Raw genomic sequence first — 24,468 nt, forward strand, 5'->3', positions numbered from 1 at the left:
TTGTGTTAAAGAGTATGGCTATAATTTTGACAGGCTTCTTGAGAAAGGGGTTCATATATTAGCTATCTGGTGGAGAGAATAATGGTTTGGGAATCAGAAAACGCATTGGTTTGACTTTGCGTTGCTTATCCTTTCTGGGCCTTTCTTTTTTTTCTTCTTTCTTCATCTCTGAAATGAGGGAGTTGGACTAGATAAGGGATAAGATTTGTCTCTAAATTATAAATCTACATAAACTTTTTGGTAGTAGTTTTTTGCTTCTTTTTCAGTAGTAGGTTGTTTTTTTTTTCCCCCAATAAATTTATTTATTTATTTATTTTTGGCTGCACTGGGTCTTTGTCGCTGCGCGTGGGCCTTCTCTAGTTGCGGCGAGCGGGGGCTACTCTTCATTGCAGTGTGTGGGCTTCTCATTGCAGTGGCTTCTCTTGTTGCAGAGCACGGGCTCTAGGCGCACGGGCTTCAGTAGTTGTGGCACTTAGGGTCAGTAGTTGTGGCTCGCGGGCTTAGTTGCTCCGTGGTACGTGGGATCCTCCTGGAACAGAGCTCGAACCTGTGTCCCCTGCATTGGCAGACGGATTCCTAACCACTGTGCCAACCAGGGAAGTCCCTCAGTAGTAGGTTTTTAAATTTTGTAAGAAGGCTGTGCGACCAGAAAACAAAGATTTTTGCAGATCTTTCCTGTCTGATGAAATTTCTATTACCCAAAAAAGATCATCTTCTGAAATTTTAAATAATATAAATTATAATATAAATATTATAGTTGAGAATTATATATTTCTTTTTTTTAACAATTTTTTAAACAATTAATTAATTGATTTATTTTTGGCTGCATTGGGTATTCGTTGCTGCACACGGGCTTTCTCTAGTTGTGGTGAGCGGGGGCTACTCTTCGTTGAGGCGTGCGGGCTTCAGTAGCTGTGTCTCTTGGGCTCTAGAGCGCAGGCTCAGTAGTTGTGGCCCACAGGCCTAGCTGCTCCGCAGCATGTGGGATCTTTCCGAACCAGGGCTCGAACCCATGTCCCCTGCATTGGCAGGAAGATTCTTAACCACTGCACCACCAGGGAAGTCTGAGAATTGTATATTTCTTAAGTCTATTATAAGGATGGTAGCTGACAGTTCTATGATAATACATTTTGTATGATACTGTATTATTATTATTATCATTTATGGAGCATTTTTAAGATGTTCACTCTTGATCTTCAGAAAAACTCTTTGTGGACCATGAGAGTCAGAGATAAGTGACTTGCATAGGATTACACGGCTAAAAGAAAAATAACCACCTTGACCTAAGGGTTCCAGCCTAGATCCTTTGCCTCTGCACTACATTGCTCTTTGCACTGTAGACCATTCCAATAGGAAATAAAATCTTTAAATTGTTTTAAATAACCTTAACATTTTTTTTCAGTTGTATAATTTCATGTTCAGAGTATTATCCATGCTTCTAAATAAAAAGCATGGTAATAGATAATATAAAAATCTACTTTGATTTAGTAGTAATGCAGTAGAACATTCAAGACTTGTAAACAAGTCAGTTGTATCACAAGCTGAGTCACTGCTTGTCAAGAACAGCCTACTCACAGAAGAAAACTTAGCTGTAATCAAAAATAAAAGATAACATGAATAGTAAAGGACATATTATATACCCTCCTGAGAGTAGTTTGTTTAGTTTCTAAGTATAGATGCCTAAACAGTGGGTAACCCATTAACAGTAGTAGAACAACTGTTAAAAAGAGTATGGCAAAAGTGGGAATGGTGTTAGGATAGAAGTGAGAGGAAAAATACTATTATCATAATTTTAATGACACAAATATTTTCAACATTATGAAGTCATCAGAAAGCTTGAATTTCTTAGGAGATCTGTGTTCATATGTGACCTTAGGGAAGTCACTTCAGGTTTCTTAATTTGTTGTTCATCTGTAAAATAAGGAGCTTGATCTGATGTCCAAAGGTTCATCCATCTTTAAATATATGTATTATAGTTCTGTGTCGTGTGTGATGAGTCATCTGATTGATTGCTTCTTAACTATCAAATGAAATATGTTGATCATAGTTAAATAGATTGTAAACTACTCTTTTAAAGTGCTGAAACTTTACATTGTTACTTTTCTACTAATCAATGGAAAGAGTACTTGATGTAATCTGTTACAAGAAAAAATGTTACAGAGTTTTCAGAGTTTTATATGTTTAGTTTTCTAATTATATTATGGGGGTTCTGGGAGCTTGATTTATGGGTATTTTAGAAGGAAGTGGAATGCAGGAGTCTGAGGGACACCCGAATACTAGAGCACAAAGGCAGGTATGAAACTACGTATTTTAAAATTTTAAAAACAAGTGTTATATGTTGACGGGCAGTTGATGTTATCATGTTCTATATTAGTTTAAGTTCAGAAAATCCATTCCATGATATATTAAATAAGTACCTGTTAATATTGCAAGTTAGTTTATCACAGAATTTGTATTTAGCTAAAATAGTAAAGTAGAATGTACTTACAATTTTTTTATGCCTTGAACTAAGCTTTTAGAATAGGTACAAAGTCATCTTTTAGAAAATTCCTATATGAAGATTTGAATTTGAAGAAACTCAATATATATGAAGAAAGCAGGTTAAAGCAGGGAGTGATTATTATCAAACTTCCTTTAAATAGTAAAAGCCCTTGCAGTAAAAAAAATTTCAAAATTTAAAATCATTTTGGAAACTTTTCAGAGTTTCCAAAATCAATTCAATTTTTAAAAATTTACTTAGAAGTTTTAAGAGCACACTATGCTTCCGAAAGCATCAGCTATAACATATTATGAATTATTTTCCTGATTGAATATATTTTGTTTAGAGAATTCCCTAAAGGACCTTAGACTTTCTGCTTCTGTGGTTTGTTTTTGGTAGTTAAGATTTTAAAGTACCCGTTTTTATTTCTTGGCTAAGTAGAATCACACATAAGAATCTGCTTATGTTTCTTCCTACACAGTTGTTGTGGTCTTTATTCACGTTCATATTGTATCTTTATGATTTTCTGAAGTATTTACGTACTCCTGACTAATCTCCTCAATTCCTTGGACATATTTGTTTGTTTGTTTTGAGTATATTAAGAAGAAGAGATAAATTCTGTTTTTTAAAAAACTGATACAAACCTTAGATATGTGAAAGAATTTTTTTTATTAGAGATTTGAGCTTAAAATGAAATAATTATGAAAAGCTATGGTTAATAAGACTGAGCCATTTGGGGGAAGTTATAGAGGACTAGTGAGAATGGACTTAACGTGGATACTAAGAAAGTTTTGAATTTTTGTTAGTAAAATGTCATTTGTATCACTTTCTGATTGTAATGATTAATAGAGATGTTTTATTATAAAGGCTTGACTTTTTAGGAATGCTAAACAAAAATGGGAATGGGAAATGTGACATATTTAAATGATATACTATGAAAAGTTTCAGAATACCTACATATATATTCTTAGTCATTTGATTACTTTCCATTCTATACAGTAATCTCTTTAATGTTCACTTTTGAATGGAACAAATCATCTATTTATTTTGATGTTTAAATTATTCCATATTTGGCCAGTGAGAGCCTTTTCAACTGGTTCCTGTGTCCTCTTGACGTATCCCACCAATGTTGGAGGATGTCCTTAATTTCTGGCAGTGCAGGGCATTCCAAACTCTGTGTATTTTCCCAGCCCTAACACTAGCATCAGCCATTTCTACAAAGACCTATGGATCCTTTTGTGGAGAATGGTATTCAGAAACCAAGATCTGGGCATTAGATGTGTTTATTGCTACAGGGATGTCATTGCTTCTAGGTAGTCTCAGTGGAAGGAGGTAGAAAATATGCACAGACATGTATATAAACATGAAATCTGTTTTTATTTCTATATCTATTTCTTTCTAAATGTATGTATATATACAGTCAGATCATCTGAAAGTCCTTAATCCATAGGCAAAAAAATTTTTTTGGTTTACAAGAAAAAAAGGAAATTTATTTCATGCTTATACATATATTTATATATATCCATAATATATTTTATGCATATTATGTGTCTGTAATACAGAACCATTGGAAACCCAATTTGCAGACAGTTTTGCTGCTTCCACAAATTTTGGTCGTAAGTTCTCTATTTAATTTTTCTTTTTAAATAAATTAATTAATTTATTTTTGGCTGCGTTGGGTCTTCGTTGCTGCGCGCGGGCTTTCTCTGGTTGCTGTGCGCGGGCTTCTCATTGCAGTGGCTTCTCTTGTTGCGGAGCACTGGCTCTAGGCGCGTGAACTTCAGTAGTTGTGGCTCGCGGGCTCTAGAGCACAGGCTCAGTAGTTGTGGCGCACGGGCTTAGTTGCTCTGCAGCATGTGGGATCTTCCCGGACCAGGGTTCGAACCCATGTCCCCTGCATTGGCAGGCGGGTCCTTAAGCACTGTGCCACCAGGGAAGCCCTGCTGTACTAGTTTTGTCATTTGTTTTCTGTAGACTCATCATTCTGTTTGCTGTACACACTAGGAGTGTAGTCCTTGGAATCTCCCCAGATCTTTTTCATGTACTGTTGTTCAGGAGTGTCTTGGCTATTCTTGTAGTTTTACACATTTGTACAAGTTTAAGAATCAGCCTGTTAGTCCTCCCTCCACCCCCAACACACACACACACACACACACACACACACACACACACACATGCACTCTTGGAATTTTGATTGGAATTACATTGGACCTATAGATTAATTTGGGAGAGTTAACTTTTCTACAGTATTGAATCTTCCAATTTATGAAAATGACACGTTTCATTACCTTATCACTTATTCAGATCTTTGTTAATTTCTTACAAAGCGATGTTATGGTTTTTTTCATAAAAGGCTTGCAGATTTTTGGTTAGATCTATTCCTAAGTATTTTATAAGATGCTATTGTAAATAGTTTTTTTACTGCATTTTAAATCTGTTGTTGGTTTATTGGTTTTTTAATGCATAGAAACTTTGATAAGCTATTATTAATGGTAATAATTTATATGAAAAGTATTTTGGGTTTTCTAGGTAGACAGTCATGACATCTGTGTATAATGACTGCACTTTCTAATCCATTTAGGTTGTTTTTCTTCCTTATCGAACTGTCCCTTTGGTACAGTGTTGACCAGAAATAGTGACTAGTGTGCAACCTTGTTTTGTTCTTAAAGTGAGAGCTTTCATCATTTTGTCATTAAATATGTTTGCTGTAAATTTTTGTAGATGCACTTTATCAAGTTAAGGAAAGACTCTTCCTATTTTGGTATGCATTATCATGAAAAGATGTTTATTTTCAGATGAATTTTCTGTATTGTATATGTTGTCATGATTTTCTCTCTTTAACCTGTTAATGTGTGGCATTATGTAAATTGATATTTCCAATGTTAAATGAACCTGGTTGTGATGTATTATGCTTTAATACATTGCTAGATTCAGTTTCTTAATACTTGGTTTCACATTTTTTGCAGTTTTCATGTGTGGTATTGGTTTATAATTTTCCTTTCTTATATTAGTCTTTTTAGAGTTTAATATCACATGTTAGCCTCATAGTATGATTTAGAGAGTGTTCTTCATTTTCTATAACTGTGAAGAAGTTCTGTAAAAATCAAATTATCTTTTGAGTATTTGGAAAATCTTAGTAAAATCATCCAGGCGTGGAAGTTTTTCTTGTTCTTATTGGGAGATTTTTAACTACTGACTCAATCTGTTTAATGACTTGAGCACTATTGTGGTTTTCTTTTGTTTTCCTTTGAGTTTGTTTGATGACTTATTTTTCTGGGAGTTTATCCATTCCATAATGTTTTCAGATAAGTTGGCATAAATTTGCTTGTGGCATTCTTATATCTTTTGTTGTTGTTGTTGTATCTAATAGTTACATCCCCTTATCATAATACTTTTGTGCCTTCTCTTTTTGGGGGATTGATCTTACCAGTGGTTTGTCATTAATTAGGTTTTGTTGTTGTTCAGTAGAATCAGCTTTTGACTTTGATAGTTTTCGTTATAGTATTTTTATTTTCCATTTCATTAATTTCTGCTTTTATCTTTTTATTTCTCCTGTTCTGGTGCTTTAGTTACATGACATAGATTTTGTTGTTGTTTTTGTTTTCTGCTTTCTGGAGACCAGCCACAGCCCCAAATGCCAAATAGTAGCAGAGAACTGACTATTTTTTCAGCTCTAGATTTTTGTAGTTCTTCCTGGCTTTCCACTCTATCTCACCTCTGCCTAGTACCACAAAGGCTCACCTATTTTGCCAGGAAAGCTCCCTGCTTCTCCCCTGCCCCCCATATTCTGTACAAGTTTGATATATTTTCATTATCACTTGGTTCTAAATATTTTCTATTTTCCATTATTCTTCTTTGACCTGTCAATTAGTATATGTTAATTTTGTAATTATGTGATTTTCCTAGTTACCTTTTTTTTTTTAATTTATTTATTTATTTACTTTTGGCTGTGTTGGATCTTCGTTGCTGCATGCAAGCTTTCTCTGGTTGCGGCGAGCGGGGGCTACTCTTCGTTGCAGTGCGCGGGCTTCTCATTGCGGTGGCTTCTCTTGTTGCGGAGCATGGGCTCTAGGCGCGTGGGCTTCAGTAATTGTGGCACGTGGCCTCAGTAGTTGGTGGCCCTCGCGGGCCACCCCCCCTCTAGAGCGCAGGCTCAGTAGTGATGGCGCACAGGCTTAGTTGCTCTGTGGCACATGGGATCTTCCCGGACCAGGGCTCGAACCGTGTCCACGGCATTGGCAGGCGGATTCTTGACCACTGCGCCACCAGGGAAACCCCTAGTTACCTTTTTGTTATTGATGTTTAATTCAGTTGCATTATAGTGAAGAAAGTGTTCTATATGATACCAGTCTTTTGAAGTTTATTGAGACTTGCTTTATAAAAAAACCGAGTATCAGGTCAGTTTTTATAAATATTCTATGTGTGCTTTGAAAATATATATATTTGCAGCTGTTAAGTATAGTCTTTGCATGTATCTGTTAGATGAGTCTTGTTAATTTTGATGTGTGTTTTTCTGTAACATTGATTTTTTGTTTTTGTTTTTGTTTTGGTCTATTAAATCTATCAAAAACGTGTATTAAAATCTCACACTAATATGTTGGATTGATTTATTTTTCATTATACTATCAGTTTTTGCATTGTATATTTCAAAGCTATTTTATTTAATATATTCAGGCATTTAGAACTGTCACATCCAGGATAATCCCCCATCTCCAGATCCTTAACTTGATCATATCTGCAGTCTTTGCCATAGAAGGTAAAATTTATAAGCTCTTGGGATTAGGACCTGTTATCTTTAGGGACATGATTTAACCTATTTCATTATTGTTGTTTCTTTTCTTTCTTGGCTTCTTTAGGTTCAAATGATATTTTTCATTCCACTTTAATTTTTTCTGTTGGTTTGGACATTATATACTGTTTATATTCTTTTAGTGTAAGTGTGTTTAAAATTGACTAATTTAATATGCACAGTTACCAAAGTCTAAAATTAATTATCTTTAATTTACTCTTGAATAGTGTAAGGATGTTAGAATGCTTTAATTCCAGTAACACCCTCACTTGTATGGTATAATTGTTATATACTTTAATTCTGTCTTTTCTTTTTTAAACATAGAAGACATTGTTTAGTTTACCCACATATTTATCAGTTCTTCTGCTCCTCATTTTTTAAAATTGTGATAATATACACATAACATAGACTTTACCATTTTAACCATTTTTATGTGTGCAGTTCACTGGCATTAAGTACATTCACATTGTTGTGCAAGCATCACTACCAGCCATCTCCAGAACTGTTTTTATCTTCCCAAATTGAATCTTTGTATCCATTAGCAATATCTCCCCATATCCTTCCTCTTCCTAGTCCCTGGCAACCACAATGCTACTTTCTGTCTATGAACTTGACTTCTCTAGTTACGTTGTATAAGTAGAATCATACAATATTTGTCCTTTGTGTCTGGTTTCTTTCTCTTACCATGGTGTGTTCAAGATCCATCCAAGTTATAGCATATACCAGAATTTCATTCCTTTTTAAGACTGAGTGATACTCCATTGTCTGTTTATGCCCACATTTTGTTTATCATGTCATCCGTCAATAGGCATTTGGGTTGTTTCTATTTTTTGGCTATTGTGAATAGTGCTGCTATCCTGCTAAAACCTATACTGTTTTCCAGTGGAAGCACCATTTCACGTTCCCATCAGCAGTGCACAAGGGCTTCAGTTTCTCCACACCCTCTCCAACGTGTTAGTGGGGGTTTTGTTTGCTTGTTATCGGTTTTTGGTTTTGTTTGGTAATAGCCATTCTAATGGGTGTGAAGTGGTTATCTTGTATTTTTTATTTGCATTTTCCTAATGATTGGTGATATGCTTGTTGGCTGTTTGTATATCTTCTTTGGAGAAATGTCTACTCAAGTTCTTTGCCTATTTTTTAACCAGAGTTTTGGGGTATTTGTTGTTGTTTTTGAGTTGTTAGAATTCTTTATATATTCTGGATATTAATACCTTAACAGATGCATGATTTGCAGGTGTTACCTCCCATACCATGGGTTGCCTTTTTGCTCTGTTGTCCTTTGATGCACAAGCATTTGAATTTTAATGAAATCCAAATTATGTATTCTGTTGTTGTTGTTATTGTCTCTGCTTTTGGTATCATATCTAAGAAATCATTGTGAAATCCAGCGTCGTGAAGCTTTTCTCCTATGTTTTCTTCTAATAGTTTATAATTTTAGCTTTTGCATTTAGATCTTTGATCCATTTAGAGTTAATTTTTGCAGCTATTTATTTCTTCTTGTGTCACACTCCTTTGTCAAAGACGAAATAACTACTTTGGGACCAGAATTTAAACACTGAGTAAAAATGTTACTACCAAAGAGCGAACTAGATCTAGTACAGAGGCATGGGGGTGAGGATGTGACACAAGACTCAAGAGAGGGAATATGGTTTTTTAAAGCTGAAATCCATGAACAGTCTTTTTCTCCATGCCTATGATTAGCTGACAATATATTGGGTTGGCCAAAAAAGTTCATTTGGGAAACACCCAAACAAACTTTTTGGCCAACCCCATATAAGCACTTTGTTTAGACATTGCATGTGCATTGAGCTGGTGGTGGTTTTTCTAGAAAGTTGTCTTCCTGGTGGACATGATTATGGCACCACAATAGTTGTTTAGTAGAAACCAGGTATGTCTCACTGTTGTCATGCTAGATCAGAATTCATCTCTTTCTCTCTAGGATTACTTTTCTTTCTGCCCATGATACATTTTTTTGAGAGGTTACTGTGAAATATAATTTTCCATAATATAAACAGGAAGACAGAAGAGGAAACATCCTCTCTTTCATCATGAACTTTCAATGAAGTTCTAAGAGCATATGATGCCTCAAGCTTTTGTAGTCTCTTGTGATGATTAGGATACAAGTCTCTCATAGGTCTAAGAACTGACCTGCCTCAAATGAGTGGTTCTCACTTGGAGTCTTTTATGTGGTTATAGACAGATGTTGACTGGGATTTTAGCCCTTAGAAAAGATTCTTAGGCAAAAAAAACACTGAGTGCCTAAGCATAAGAACTGGTAAAGAAGAATACCTTTTTAAGGGTTTCTTTAATGAGGATCTACTGGTCATAAAAATCTTTGGTTTTGCATTCCTAAAAGACATTTTTGCTGTATGTAGCATTCTGGGCTACCAGTTACTATTATTTAGAAGATTAAGGGTATGCTTCAGTCTTCTGGCTTCCATTTTTGCTGTTGAGAAATCAACTGAAAGTCTAATTGTTTTAGTTTATTTAAAGGTAATCTCTCATTTCTCCCTGTCTGCATTTAAACTCTGTATTTACTTTGCTTGGAATTTGTTGGGTTTCTTGAATCTGATTTGGTATCCTCCATTGGTTGTTGAAGTTCTTAGCCATCATGTATTTAAATTTTCTCTACTTCCATTCTCTCTCCCTTCTCCTGGATGTATCCTTTTTACTGCATCCTTCATGCCTCTTATGCTCTTAATGTTTTACATTGTTTTGTCACTAAAAGTTTAGAAAATTTTAGTTCTATCATATGAGATTCATTAATTCTTCAGTATTTTAAATACACTGTTAAACTTTGTGATTTTTACTTTTATTATTATATCCTTTTCTAGGAATTCTGTTTGTTACTTTTAAAAGCCTGCTGATTGCCAACGTCTACTCATGAATTCAGAGTTCTTTTTTATTTCTTGAAGCATATTGTACATTTTTCTTTTATAATGTTACCGATAGTTTCAATATTGAAACTTTTATTGTATGTCATCTGCTGTGTTTTATTCTCTGCTGACTCTCACTCATGGTGCCTTTTTCCTTATGTATTTAGTGATTAAAAAAAAAAACAATTTTGAGCTGTTCATATGTCTTGTAATTATGAGAATAATTTTTATGGAAATTATATGAACTTTGGAATACAAATGGCTTCTTTCAGAAGAAAATTGTGATTGTTTCTGCCATGTATCTGGGAGTACTGCTGTTCTGGAACCATTTTCAAAGTAATTCTTAACTTGTGGGTTTTTTTTAATACCACACAGATAGTGCGAATTGGGGCTGCAAATCAACATGAGGGCCAGTCTGCGGCTACACGTTCTCAGGAGTACCACCCCTGCTTCACTCCACTCCAAGGTTTAAAACAGGCAATCCTCTTTTAGTCTCTAGGAGAAGAGAGGTGGAAGAGTAGTAGGGTAGGCAGACGTATTATTTTTAAATTAAACTTTTAATTTTGAGTTAGTTATAGTTTCATCTGTAGCTCTGAGAAATAAAAAAGAGACATCATGTACTTTTTACCCAGTTCCCCTTAATGGTAACATCATGTAAACTATAGTACAATATAACAATCAAGATATTGGCATTGATACAGTCAAGATACAGAACATTTTCATCTCCACAAGGATCTCTCATGTTGCCCTTTTATAACTACACTCACTGCCCTCCCACTCCCAGCCCCTCTTTGATTCCTGGCAATCACTTAGCTGTTTTCCATTTCTATATTTGGTCATTTCAAAAATGTTGTATAAATGGAATCTTACTGTATGTAACCTTTTGGACTTGACCTTTTATACTTAATATATAATTGTCTGGATGCTTCTCTGGGTGTCCCATGTATCAACAGTTTGTTCCTTTGCTTATTAATGTCCTTGGTATGGATGTACCACAGTTTGTTTCCATTCAGCTGTTGAAGGACATCTAGATTATTTGCAGTTTTTGGATATTATGAGTAAAGCTGCTATAAAATTCATGTATAGGTTTTTGTGTGAAATAATTCTTCATTTCTCTGTGATAACTGTTGAATAGTACAGTTGCTGGGTTGTATGGTAGTTGCATATTTAGTTTTTTCAGAAATTACCAAATGGTTTTCTAAAGTAGCTGTACCATTTTACTTCCCAGCAGGAAATTATGAGAGATCCAATTTTTCTGCATCCTTGTCAGCATTTGATGTTGCCACTGTTTTTAATTTTAGCCATTCTGATAGGTGTGTGGTCATATCTCATTGTGGTTTAATTTGTATTTATCTAATGGCTAATGATGTTGACCATCTTTTTGTGTGCTTACTTGTCATCTGTTTTCTTCATTGAAATGTGTCTCATGATTTTTGCCTGTGTTCTAATTATATTGTTTGCTTTTTTATTGTTAGGTGTTCAGAGTTCTTTACAGTATAGTCTAGATACTAGTCCTTTCTTTGTCAATTATGTGGTTTGAAATATTTTCTCCCAGTCAGTAGCTTGTCTTTTCATTCTTTTTTTTTTCTTGTGGGATTTTTAGTTCCCTGACCAGGGATTGAACCTCGGCCCTTGGCAATGAGAGTGCTGAGTCCTAACCACTGGACCGCCAGGGAATTCCCTGTCTTTTCTTTCTTAAAAGAGTCTTTGCAAAATAGATATTTCAATTTTGATTACGTCCAGTTTATCAATTTTTCTTTTTGTAAATCATGCTTTTGGTGTCAAGTCTGAGAACTCTGCCTATCCTTAGCTCTAGAAGATTTTTTCCTATTTTTTTTTTCTAAAAGTTTTATAGGTTTACATTTTTCATTTAAGTTCATGATCTATATTCAATTACTTTTTGTATAAGGTGAGAGACTTAGGTCCAGGATTATTATTTTTTGCCTATGGATGTCCAATTATTCCAGCACCATTTGTTGAAAAGACACTCTTTCCTCCATTGAGTTGCTTTTACACCTAGTCAGAAATCAGTTGGGCATATCTGTGTGGATCTCTATTGTGTTCCATTGATCTCTTTGTCTATTTATCTACCAGTACCACACAGTCTTGATTACTGTAGCTATATTACTGTAGCTATAAGTCTCGAAATTGAGTAGACAGAGTCCTCTCGCTTTATCTTTTTAGTTATTCTAGTTCCTTTGCCTTTCCATATAAGTTTCAGAATATTGTCTATATCTTCAAAAAATCTTGCTGGGATTTTGATAGGACTTGCTTTAAAAACTGTATTTTTGTTTGGGAAGAATTGACATCTTTACTATGTTGAGTCTTCCAATGTAAGACTACATTATGTTGCTTTATTTATTTAGATCTTCTGTTGTCCTATTATGAGCAGAGACTATATTTGATTGTAGTTCTTCTAAATGTGTTAAAATTTGTTTTATGACCTGGGATATGGCCTGTCTTGGAATATGTTCCAAGTGCATCTGGACAGAATGTATATTGTGTCCCTTTACGAATGTTAATTAGGTTCTGTTGGTTGATGGTATTGTTGGTTTTTTCTGTGTCCTTGCTTATTTTCTGTTTAGTTGTTGTAGCAATTGTTGAGAGAGAGGTGTTGGAGTCTCCTAATTATTGTAGAGTTATTTTATTCTTTTAGTTTTACCAGTTCTGGCTTCACAAATTTTGCAGATCTGTTTGGTTCATACAAATTTAGGATTGCTATGCCTTCTTAGTGGATGGGCCCTTTTATCATTATATGTTCCTCTCTATCTCTGATAATTTTCTTTGTTCTGAAGTCTACTTTAACTGATATTAATTTTTAAAATTAACTCTTGTTTTCTTTGATGTTTGCATGGTACATTTTTTCCCTTTTTGACTTTCATATTAAATATTTTACATGAAACATATATCTTATGTGTAAATTTATTTTAAAGTGTTTTGTGTATATCATATATTTGACATAGTATGTATTCTGTATGGGTGTACATCTTTGTGTGTGTAGGTGTGTGTGTCTGAGTTTCTTAGAGACAGCATATAGTTTTAATTTACCCTCCCAAATCTCTTTTAATTAGTGTGATTAGGTCATTTATATTTAATGTAATGATTAACATGTTAGAGCATAAGCCTCCCATTTTATTTTGTTTTCTGTTTATTTTCTGTTTTTCATTTTGCTATTATCTTTTACTTGCCTTCCTGTGTGTTATTTGAATATTTTTTAAAATTTTGTTTTGATTTATTCATACTGATTTTGATCATATCCTCTTGTAATACCTTTTTTAGTGGTTCTTCTGTGTATATACAAGTTTATCAAAGTCTACTGGTGTCATTGTTTTACCAATTTAATTGAAATGTAGAAACATTACCTCCCTTATGTCTTGTTACCCTCCCGTCTACAATATAATTGTATTAAATACTTCCTCTACATACATTTATAACCACATCAAGCAGTCTCTTAATTTGTGCTTCAACTGTCAAACATTTAATAAAAACTGAAGAGGAGAAGGAAAATGTATTCTATTTAGCCATATTTTGCTAACTGTTGTTTTTTTTTTTTTTCCTGATGTTCTAAGGTTCCCCTTTAATCATTTCCTTTTTTGTTTAGAGAATTTTCTTTACCCATTCCTTTAGGGTATTTCTACTGGAGACAGATTCTTTTAGTTTTCCTTTATCTGAGCATGTCTTGAATTCTGCTTGGTTACAAAAGCAATTTCTGGGTCATTTTTTTTTTTAACATCTTTATTGGAGTATAATTGCTTTACAATGGTGTGTTAGTTTCTGCTTTATAACAAAGTGAATCAGTTATACATATACATATGTTCCCATATCTCTTCCCTCTTGCGTCTCCCTCCCTCCCACCCCCCCATCCCACCCCTCTAGGTGGTCACAAAGCACCGAGCTGATCTCCCTGTGCTATGCGGTTGCTTCCCACTAGCTATCTATTTTACGTTTGGTAGTGTATATATGTCCATGCCACGCTCTCACTTTGTCACAGCTTACCCTTCCCCCTCCCCATATCCTCAAGTCCTTTCTCTAGCAGGTCTGTGTCTTCATTGCCGTCTTACCACTAGTTTCTTCATGACGTTTTGTTTTTTTTTCCTTAGATTCCATATATATGTGTTAGCATACTGTATTTGTTTTTCTCTTTCTGACTTACTTCACTCTGTATGACAGACTCTAACTCCATCCACCTCACTACAAATAACTCCATTTCGTTTCTTTTTATGGCTGAGTAATATTCCATTGTATAAATATGCCACATCTTCTTTATCCATTCATCCGATGATGGACACTTAGGTTGCTTCCATGTCCTGGCTATTGTAAATAGAGCTGCAATGAACATTTTGGTACATGACTCTTTTTGAATTATGGTTTTCTCAGGGTATATGCCCAGTAGTGGGATTGCTGGGTCGTATGGTAGTTCTATTTTTAGTTTTTTAAGGAACCTCCATACTGTTCTCCATAGTGGCTGTATCAATTTACATTCCCACCAACAGTGCAAGAGTGTTCCCTTTTCTCCACACCCTCTCCAGCATTTATTGTTTGCAGATTTTCTGATGATGGCCATTCTGACTGGTGTGAGGTGATACCTCAATGTAGTTTTGATTTGCATTTCTCTAATGATTAGTGATGTTGAGCATTCTTTCACGTGTTTGTTGGCAATCTGTATATCTTCTTTGGAGAAATGTCTATTTAGGTCTTCTGCCCATTTTTGGATTGGGTTGTTTGTTTTTTGTTATTGAGCTGCATGAGCTGCTTGTAAATTTTGGAGATTAATCCTTTGTCAGTTGCTTCATTTGCAAATATTTTCTCCCATTCTGAGGGTTGTCTTTTTGTCTTGTTTATGGTTTCCTTTGCTGTGCAAAAGCCTTTAATTTTCATTACGTCCCATCTGTTTATTTTTGTTTTTATTTCCATTTCTTTAGGAGCTGGGTCAAAAAGGATCTTGCTGTGATTTATGTCATAGAGTGTTCTGCCTATGTTTTCCTCTAAGAGTTTGATAGTGTCTGGCCTTACATTTAGGACTTTAATCCATTTTGAGTTTATTTTTGTGTATGGTGTTAGGGAGTGTTCTAATTTCATACTTTTACATGTACCTGTTTAGTTTTCCCAGCGCCACTTATTGAAGAGGCTGTCTTTTCTCCACTGTGTATGCTTGCCTCCTTTATCAAAGATAAGGTGACCATATGTGCGTGGGTTTATGTCTGGGCTTTCTATCCTGTTCAGTTGATCTATATTTCTGTTTTTGTGCCAGTACCATACTGTCTTGATTACTGTAGCTTTGTAGTATAGTCTGAAGTCAGGGAGCCTGATTCCTCCAGCTCCATTTTTCGTTCTCAAGGTTGCTTTGGCTCTTCGGGGTCTTTTGTGTTTCCATACAGATTGTGAAATTTTTTGTTCTAGTTCTGTGAAAAATGCCAGTGGTAGTTTGATAGGGATTGCATTGAATCTGTAGATTGCTTTGGGAAGTAGAGTCATTTTCACAATGTTGATTCTTCCAATCCAAGAACATGGTATATCTCTCCATCTATTTGTATCATCTTTAATTTCTTTCATCAGTGTCTTATAATTTTCTTCATACAGGTCTTTTGTCTCCTTAGGTAGGTTTATTCCTGGATATTTTATTCTTTTTGTTGCAGTGGTAAATGGGAGTGTTTTCTTAATTTCAGATTAAGATTTTTCAGATTTTTCATCATTAGTGTATAGGAATGCAAGAGATTTCTGCACATTAATTTTGTATCCTGCTACTTTACCAAATTCATTGATTAGCTCTAGTAGTTTTTTGATAGCATCTTTAGGATTCTCTATGTATAGTATCATGTCATCTGCAAACAGTGACAGCTTTACTTCTTCTTTTCTGATTTGGATTCCTTTTATTTCTTTTTCTTCTCTCATTGCTGTGGCTAAAACTTCTAAATCTATGTTGAATAATAGTGGTGAGAGTGGGCAACCTTGTCTGGTTACTGATCTTAGTGGAAATGGTTTCAGTTTTTCACCATTGAGGACAATGTTGGCTGTGGGTTTGTCATATATGGTCTTTATTATGTTGAGGAAAGTTCCCTCTGTGCCTACTTTCTGGAGGGTTTTTATCATAAATGGGTGTTGAATTTTGTCGAAAGCTTTCTCTGCATCTATGGAGATGATCATATGGTTTTTCTCCTTTAATTTGTTAATATGGTGTATCACGTTGATTGATTTGCGTATATTGAAGAATCCTTGCATTCCTGGAATAAACCCCACTTGATCATGGTGTATGATCCTTTTAATGTGCTGTTGGATTCTGTTTGCTAGTATTTTGTTGAGGATTTTTGCATCTATGTTCATCAGTGATATTTGACCTGTAGTTTTCTTTCTTTGTGACATCTTTGTCTGGTTTTGGTATCAGGGTGATGGTGGCCTTGTAGAATGAGTTTGGGAGTGTTCCTCCCTCTGCAATATTTTGGAAGAGTTTGAGAAGGATAGGTGTTAGCTCTTCTCTAAATGTTTGATAGAATTTGGGTCATTCTTAAAGGACATTTTTCTGGTTATAGGCTCTTGGGTTAACAGTTATTTTCTGTGAGCACCTGAAAAATATTGTGCAACTTCCTTCTGGCCTCCTTGGTTTCTAATAAGAAAGTTGTCCCACTTTTCTGTTCTCTGTGTGTGTGTGTATGATTTTTTCCTCTCTTTGTCTCATTTATGATAGTTTCTATTGCTGGGTCTTCAAGTGGTTTATAATCTTTTGTTCAGTGGTACCTAATCTGTTAATCCCATGCATTCTATGTTTCATCTCAGATATTGTACTTTTTATCTTTAGAAATTTGAGTTGGATCTTTTTTTAAATTTCCTTTTTCTATAATTGAGTTTATTAATCTTTTCTTTCATAGTGTTTAGTGTCCAAGTCATGCTTTTTTATAATTGAATTTTTATTTTGGGTATAGTTGATTTACAGTGTTATGTTAGTTTCAGGTGTACAGCAGAGTGGTTCAGTTATACATATACATATATCCATTCTTTTTCAGATTCTTTTCCCATATAGGTTATTACAGAACATTGAGTAGAGTTCCCTGTGCTATACAGTAGGTCCTTGTTGATTACCTATTTTATATATGGTAGTGTGTATATGTTAAGCCCAGACTCCTAATTTATCTCTCCCCACCCCCTTTCCCCTTTGGTAAACTTAAATTTATCTTCCAAGTCTGTGAGTCTATTTTGTAAATAAGTTCATTTGTATCATTTTTGTAGATTCCAGCTGTAAGTGATATCATATGATATTTGTCTTTCTCTGTCTGACTTACTTCACTTAGTATGATAATCTCTAGATCCATCCATGTTGCTGCAAATGGCATTATTTCATTCTTTTTTAAGGCTGAGTAATATTCCATTGTGTGTATATACCACATCTTCTTTATCCATTCATCGATGGACATTTACGTTGCTTCCGTGTCTTGGCTGGTGTAAATAGTGCTACAATGAACATTGGGGAGCATGTATTTTTTCGAATTATGGTTTTCTCCAGATAGATGCCCAGGAGTGGGATTGCTGCATTATATGGTAGTTCTGTTTTCAATTTTTTAAGGAACCTCCATACTGTTCTCCATAGTGGTTGTACCAATTTACATTCCCACCAACAGTGTAGGAGGATTCCTTTTTCTCCACATCCTCTCCAGCATTTATTGTTTGTAGACTTTTTGATGATGACCGTTCTGACCAGTGTGAGGTGATACCTCATTGTAGTTTTGATTTGCATTTCTCTAATAATTAGCGATGATCATCTTGTCATGTGCTTTTTGGCCATCTGTATGTCTTCTTTAGAGAAATGTCTATTTAGATCTTATGCCTGTTTTTTGATTGGGTTGTTTGTTTTTTGATATTGAGCTGCATGAGCTGTTTGTATGTTTTGGAGATTAATCCCTTGTCAGTCACACCATTTGCAAATATTTTCTCCCATTCTGTGGGTTGTCTTTTCATTTTGTTTATGGTTTCCTTTGATGTGCAAAAGCTTTTCAGTTTAATTAGGTCCCATTTGTTTTTGTTTTTATTTCCATTCCTCTAGGAGGTGAATTGAAAAAGATCTTGCTGCAATTTATGTCAAAGAGTGTTTTGCCTATGTTTTCCTCTAAGAGTTTTATAGAATCTGGTCTTACATTTAGGTCTTTAATACATTTTGAGTTTATTTTTGTGTATGGTGTTGGAGAATGTTCTAACTTCATTCTTTGACGTGTAGCTGTCCAGTTTTCCCAGTACTACTTATTGAAGAGACTGTGTTTTCTCCATTGTATATTCTTGCCTCCTTTGTCATAGTTTAATGGACCATAGGTGTGTGGGTTTATTTCTGGGCTTTCTATCCTGTTCCATTAATCTACATTTCTGTTTTTGTGCCAGTGCCATACTGTTTTGATTACTGTAGCTTTGTAGTATAGTCTGAAGTCAGGGAGCCTGATTCCTCCGGCTCCATTTGTCTTTCTCAGGATTACTTTGGCTATTCAGGGTCTTTTGTGTTTCTATACAAATTAAAAATTTTTTTGTTCTAGTTCTGTGAAAAATGCCATTGGTAATTTGATAAGAATTACATTGCGTCTGTAGATTGCCTTGGGTGGTATAGTCATTTTGATTGATTCTTCCAATCCAGGAACATGATATATCTCTCCATCTGTTTGTGTCATCTTCAATTTTTTTTCTTCAGCATCTTATAGTTTTCAGAGTTCAGGTCTTTTGTCTCCTTAGGTAGGTTTATTCCTAGGTATTTTATTCTTTGCAATGGCAAATGAGATTGTTTCCTTAGTTTCTCTTTCTGATCTTTCATTGTTAGTGTATAGAAATGCAAGAGAGATCTACGTATTAATTTTTTATCCTGCAACTTTCTGAATTGATTGATGAGCTCTAGTAGTTTTCTGTTAACATCGTTAGGATTTTCTATGTATAGTATCATGTCATCTGGAAACAGTGACAATTTAACTTCTTTTTTTCCAATTTAGATTCCTTCATTTCTTTTTCTTCTTTGATTGCCATGGCTAGGACTTCCAAAACTATGTTGAATAAAAGTGACGAGAGTGGACATCCTTGTCTTATTCCTGACCTTAGAGGAAATGCTTTCAGCTTTTCACCGTTGCGTCTGATGTTAGCTGTGGGTTTGTCATATATGGCCTTTATTATGTTGAGGTAGGTTCCCTCCATGCCCACTTCCTGGAGAGTTTTTATCATAAATGGGTGTTGAATTTTGTCAAGGCCTTTTCTGCATCTATTGAGATGATCATATGGTTTTTATTCTTCAATTTGTTAATGTGGTGTATCATACCGATTGCTTTGTGGGTAATGAAAGATCCTTGCATCACTGGGATAAATCTCACTTGATCATGGTGTATGATCCTTTGAAGGTATTGTCGGAATCAGTTTGCTAGTATTTTGTTGAGGATTTTTGCATCTATAGTCATCAGTGTTATTGGCTCATGATTTTCTTTTTTTTGTGATATCTTTGTTTTTAGTATCAGGGTGATGGTGGCCTCATAGAATGAGCTTGGGAGTGTTCCTTCCTCTGCAAGTTTTTGGAAGAGTTTCAGAAGGGTAGGTGTTAAGTCTTCCCTAAATGTTCAATAGAATTCCCTTGTGAAGCTATCTGGTCCTGGACTTTTGTTTGTTGGAAGTTCTTTAATCACAGTTTCAATTTCAGTAGTTGTGATCAGTCTGTTCATATTTTCTATTTCTTCCTAGTTCAGGTTTGGAAGGTTGTACCTTTCTAAGAATTTGTCCATTTCTTCCAGGTTGTCCATTTTATTGGCATATATTTGCTTGTAGTAGTCTCTTATGATCCTTTGTATTTCTGTGGTGTCAGTTGGAACTTCTTTTTTCATTTCTAATGTTATTGATTTGAGCCCTCTCCATTTTTTTCTTGATGAGTCTGGCTAACAGTTTATCAATTTTCTTTATCTTTTCAAAGAATCAGCTTTTAGTTTCATTGATCTTTTCTATTGTTTTCTTCGTCACTATTTCATTTATTTCTGATCTGATCTTTATGACTTCTTTCTTTCTATTAACTTTGGATTTTGTTTGTTCTTCTTTCTCTAGTTGCTTTAGGTGTAAGTTTAGGCTGCTTATTTGGGATTTTTCTTGTTTCCTGAGGTAAGACTGTAGTGCTGTACACTTCCCTCTTAAAACTACTTTTGCTGTGTCCCAGAGCTTTCAGATTGTTGTGATTTCATTTTCATTTGTGTCCAGGTATTTTTTGGTTTCTTCTTTGATTTCTTCACTGATCCATTAGTTGTTTAGTAATATATTGTTTAGCCTCCACGTGTTTGTGTGTTTTTACAGGTTTTTTCTTGTAGTTGATTTCTAATCTGTTAGCATTGTGGTCTGAAAAGGTGCTTGATATTATTTCATTTTTCTTAAATTTACCGACGTTTGCTTTGTGGCCCACCATGTGACCTATCCTGGAGAATATTCCATGTGCACTTGAGAAGAATGTGTATTCTCCTGCTTTTGGATGCAGTGTTCTATAAATATCAGTTAAGTCCATCTGGTCTAATGTGTCATTTAAGGCCTGTGTTTCCATATTGATTTTCTGTCTGGATGATCTGTCCATTGATGTACGTAGCAGTGTTATAGTCTCCCGCTATTATTGTGTTACTGTCAATTTCTCCTTTTATGGTTGTTAACATTTGCCTTATACATTGAGGCGCTCCTATTTTGAGAGCATAGATACTTATGATTGTTATATCTTCTTGGGTTGATCCCTGATTATTATGTAGTGTTCTTTTTGTCTTGTAACTGTCTTTATTTTATTTCATTTTTTAAATTTCATTTTTATTTTTAAATTTTTGAATTATTTTTTTGTACACATTTAGTTTTATTGTAACAAATTTTTTTTTTTTTTTTTTTAGTTTTTATTTTGGCTGTGTTGGGTCTTTGTTTCTGTGCGTGGGCTTTCTCTAGTTGTGGCGAGCGGGGGCTACTCTTCATCACGGTGCATAGGCTTCTCGTTGCGGTGGCTTCTCTTGTTGCAGAGCATGGGCTCTAGGCACACAGGCTTCAGTAGTTGCAGCACATGGGCTCAGTTGCGACGCACGGGCTCTAGGGCAACGAGCTTCAGTTGTTGTGGTGCACGGGCTTAGTAGTTGTGGCTCGTGGGCTCTAGAGCACAGGCTCAGTAGTTTTGGTGCATATGCTTAGTTGCTCCACAGCATGTGGGATCTTCCCAGACCAGGAATTGAACCCATGTCCCCTGCATTGGCAGGCAGATTCTTAACCACTGTGCCACCAGGGAAGTCCCGTAACAGTCTTTATTTTAGAGTCTGTTTTGTCTGATATGAATATTGGTACTCCAGCTTTCTTTTGATTTCCATTTGCATAGGATACCTTTTTCCATTCCTTCACTTTCATTCTGTATGTGTCCCTAGATCTGAAGTGAGTCTCTTGTAGACAGCATATATGTGGGTCTTGTTTTTGTATCCATTCAGCCAGTCTGTGTCTTTTGGTTCGAGCATTTAATCCATTTACATTTAAGGTAGTTATCAATATGTATGTTCTTTTTGCCATTTAAAAAAATTATTTAGGATTTGTTTTTGTAGCCCTTTCTTTTTCATTCCTTTGTTGTTCACTTGTGATTTGTTGACTATCTTTAGAGTTCTGTTTGGATTACTTTTTCTTTTCGTGTGTGTATCTATTGTAGATTTTTGGTTTGCAGTTACCATCAGGTTTTGATATAGCAGTCTATATATATATACAAGATTGTTTTAAGTTGCTGGTCGCTTAATTTCAAATGCATTTCCAATATCCTGCATTTGTATTCTCCTCATGATTGCTGATTTTTATATAATATTTTTGTGTGGACGGCTTTCTATTTTTACTGTATGTTTGCCTTTACTGGTGAGCTTTCCCATTTGTAATTATCGTTTTTCTAGTCGTGGCCTTTTCTTTTCCACCTAGAGAAGTTCCTTTAACATTTGTTGTAAAGCTGGTTTGGTGGTGCTGAATTCTCTTAGCTTTTGCTTGCCTGATTTTTCCATTAAATCTGAACGAGGGCTTTGCTGGGTAGAGTATTCTTGGTTGTGGGTTTTTCCCTTTCATCACTTTAATTATATCATGCCACTCCCTTCTGGCCTGCAGAGTTTTTGCTGAAAAATCATCTGATAACTGTATGGGGATTCCTTTGTATGTTATTTGTTGCTTTTCATGTTTTTTTCTCTGTCTTTGATTTTTGTCAACTTGATTAGTATGTGTCTTGGCATGTTCCTCCTCGGGTTTATTCTGTATGGGACTGTCTGCACTTCTTGGAGTTGAGTGAATGGTTCCTTTCCCACGGTAGGGAAGTTTTTGACTATTATCTCTTCAAATATTTTTTCAGGCCCTTTCTCTCTCTTCTCCTTTTGGGACCCCTATAATGTGAATGTTGATGCATTTAATGTCATCCCAGATGTCTCTTAGACTGTCCTCATTTCTTTTCAAACTTTTTTTTTCTTTATTCTTATTTCTTTATTCACACCACAGCTGTGATTTCCACCAGTCTCTCTTCCAGGTCACTTATTCATTCTTCTGTCTCATTTATTCTGCTATTGATTCCTTCTTGTTTATTTTTCATTTCAGTTATTGTACTGTTCATCTTTGTTTGTTCTTTAAATCTTCTAGCTCTTTGTTAAAAATTTATTGTATCTTCTTGGTCTGTGCCTCCATTTTTTTCCCGAGATGTTGAATCATCTTTACTATCATTACTCTAAATTCTTTTTCAGGCTGATTGCCTACCTCCACTTCACTTAGTTTTTCTTCTGGGGTTTTATCTTGTTCCTTCACCTGTAACATATTTCTCTGCTGTCTTATTTTGTCTAACTTTCTGTGTTTGTGATCTCTGTTTCTCAGGCTGCAGGTTTGTAGTTGCACTTGCTTCTGGTGTCTGCCCCTTGGTGGGTGAGGTTGGTCCAGGGGCTTGTGCAGGCTTCCTGTGGGATGGACTCTAGCTGCCCCCTGGTGAGTGGAGCTGGTTCTTGTCCCTCTGGTGGGCAGGACATGTCAGGGGGTGTGTTTAGAGGCGGCTGTGCACTCAGGACAGATGTTAGGCAGCCTGTCTGCTGATGGTGGGGCTGTGTTCCCACCGTCTTGGTTGTTTGGCCTGAGGCGTCACAGCACTGGAGACTGCAGGCTGTTTGGAGGGGCCAGGTCTCAGTGCCAAAATGACCACCTCCAGAAGAGCTCACGCAGATGTGTATTCTCTGGGGCCTCTCCCAGCAGTGTCCTTGCCCCCACAGTGAGCCACAGCTGAACCCCGCCTCCCCAGGAGACCCTCTAAGGCCTGCAGGTAGGTCTAGCCCAGGCTCCTATGGAGTCACTGCTTTGCCCTGAGTCCCAGTGCATGTGAAACCTTGTGTGTGCCCTCCAAGAGTGGAGTCTCTGTTTCCCCCAGTCTTGTGCAGCTCCTGTGCAGCTCAAGCCCCCCTGGCCTTCAAAGCCAAATGCTCTCGAGGCTCCTCCTCCTGATGCCAGACCCCCAGGCTGGGGAGCCTGACGCTGGGCTCAGAACTCTCACTCCTAGGAGAACCTCTGCGATATAATTATTTTTCAGTTTGTGGGTCGCCCACCTGGTGGGTATGGGATTTGATTATATCGCAAAAGCCCTCCTCATACTGCCTCACTATGGCTTCTTGTCTTTGGATGTAGAATATCTTTTTTGGTAGGTTCCATTCTTTTTTGTCAGTGGTTGTTCAGCAGTTAGTTGTGATTTTGGTGTTTTTGTGAGAGGAGGTGAGCTCAAGTCCTTCAACTCTGCCACCTTGTCTCCTCTTGAGTTGAATCTTTAATATATCTTCCATTTATTTCCTTTGCATTCTTTCCTATACCTTCTTAAAATGTAGAATATAGTTATAAACTTTTTATATTTTTGTCTATTAATTATATCATCTGTATTATATCTGGGTAGGTTTTCATTGATTGATTTTTCTCCTCATTATGGGTCATCATTTCCTACTTTCATTCATGCCTGTTTATTTTGGATTGGATGCCAAACACCGAATTTTATGTTGATGGGTGCTGGGTATTTTTTATTTCCATAGATATTCTTGAGCTTTGTTCTCTGACCGTGCTAATTTACTTGTAAACATTTTGATCCTTTTGAGGCTTGCTTTTAAAAAGTGTTGTAAGTTTGATCCAGAATAGCCTTTAGGTTAGGCCTAATTTGGTCCCACTACTGAGACAATACTCTTCTATGTACTCTTATCTGAGCCCCGTGTATTATGAAATTTTTTTCACTCTGGCTGGTGGGAACTAAAGTGAGCTCCAGGGATTCTTTCCTGTGGTTCTTCCCCCTGCCTCAGGTAGTTTCTTCACATGCATATGCTGATGAGTACTCAGGGAGGACCACTACA

The 24,468-nt window shown here is 35.8% G+C and overlaps 1 protein-coding gene across 3 annotated transcripts in view; it reads left to right on the plus strand.

The window, feature by feature from the left end:
- Nucleotides 1-24,468, plus strand: part of USP47 (ubiquitin specific peptidase 47) — a 124,496-nt gene that overhangs the window by 16,106 nt on the left and 83,922 nt on the right. The window lies entirely within an intron of this gene.

The sequence above is a fragment of the Balaenoptera musculus genome, chromosome 8 (assembly GCF_009873245.2).
Source record: "Balaenoptera musculus isolate JJ_BM4_2016_0621 chromosome 8, mBalMus1.pri.v3, whole genome shotgun sequence".
Classification (NCBI taxonomy): domain Eukaryota; kingdom Metazoa; phylum Chordata; class Mammalia; order Artiodactyla; family Balaenopteridae; genus Balaenoptera; species Balaenoptera musculus.